Here is a 1,432-nt window from a genome sequence, read left to right as displayed (position 1 = left end):
GATTAATACAAATAAAAAAGGTCAAAGGAAAGCGGTGACGATCAGTCAGAGTGCTGCAGGAGGAAAAAGACGACGGGACGCGTCTCAGTCAAACCTGGAACAAATTATTTGAACAGATACAGATTCCTAAAGGAGGTTTTTTCTTTTTGTTTTTTAATGCCTGACTTATTTTCATCTAAATTCAAATAAACATTTCTTCCAGGTACTGAGGGACATTTAAAAAAAAAAAGAAAAGAAAAAAAAGACACCAACGAAGAATAAAAGAAAATCAGGAATGGTCAGTTTGTCTGCTGATTGTTTTTTTTCTTATTGTAACAATGTGTTGCATTTTTGCACCAGTTTGATGACTCAGCGATCAGAAAGGTGTTTGACTCGATGACGTTGGTGGAGGTGATCTAGCTAAGCACGTCTTGCTTCTTGAGACAACTCCTTAAGTTTGCATTTAACATATAGCAAGAACCCAACCCTTATACACAGAGAAGTGCATTTTATACAGGACTCATGTTGATTAATTACATATTACAACCCTGTGAGGATAGAATAAGTACATATATGAGGCACACAGAAATTAAAGATTCATCACCTATTATTAACCTACTTGCAGTAAACATTTTTATTTGAGGATCCTTTGGGCTGAGTCACCTCTTTCCTCTAATTTGCGAGGATATTGCCACTCTTTTGGCAGTTTGTTTGGTCCACTGTCGCTCTATCCGAATGAACAGGTCTGTCGGAGCATCCGTGCAAAGGCTCATGGGACTTCCACAGCATGTGAGGTCTTGCGCCGCTTCCTTTTCCGCTTTTCCTCGAGGCCTCCGCCGAACGTGCTCCCGCGGCGCCTAAGACATGACTCCGAATACGGGGTTGTGGCGGCAGATGCTCGGGCCGATCTCCTCGTAGTCTCTCTTAGTGTGGCACACTTGGTAAAACTCAGGCTGCGAAAATAAATGTGAGATCGACAGAAGTTTACTAAAGTCTGGGGCCGCATGGAAAAACTTTTTTGCCGTTTGTTTCTGCTCAGTTTTGTTCAAGTAGAAACTCTGGGAGGTTTCTATATACAATTATTTGTTGATATCAAAAATAGATTGTAAAAAGCTGCAGGAGGAATGATATGTGTTGTTAAAGGGGCTGAAAAACGCTGTTTTGATACTCACAGTAGACGCCAGCATTGATCCTCCGAACCAGACGGCGTACCTCTGCATGTGGTGAGTGATGACTTGCACGTCAATGGGTTTGGGCTGCAAACACAGAGATTCATACTCAGTATTTTAAGACAATAAAAACGACTTCCTGCAGCAGCTAGGTGCCTTTTTCTTTTTATACAGATCTGTGCAGTCAACATCACAATATGTGAAATAAAAATGAAGCCTGTATAAGACATACTTTTACTGCATTTCCCTCACCTTCAACTTGCCGCCGCTCAGCTCTTCGCTTA

General features: G+C 41.3%; 1 long non-coding RNA gene across 1 annotated transcript; it reads right to left on the bottom strand.

Annotated features, from left to right (window-relative positions):
- Positions 1-294: 294 nt before the first annotated feature.
- Positions 295-1,432, bottom strand: LOC111665635 (uncharacterized). Its single transcript, XR_002761511.1, has 3 exons — positions 1,401-1,432; positions 1,152-1,235; positions 295-932 (listed from the first exon to the last, which is right to left on the bottom strand). It is a non-coding gene; the product is annotated as an uncharacterized LOC111665635 (long non-coding RNA).

The sequence above is a fragment of the Seriola lalandi genome, unplaced genomic scaffold (assembly GCF_002814215.2).
Source record: "Seriola lalandi dorsalis isolate HSWRI2012SDOR001 ecotype SW California unplaced genomic scaffold, Sedor1 jcf7180002002333, whole genome shotgun sequence".
Lineage (NCBI taxonomy): Eukaryota > Metazoa > Chordata > Actinopteri > Carangiformes > Carangidae > Seriola > Seriola lalandi.
This window is presented reverse-complemented; position numbering and strand designations above follow the sequence as displayed.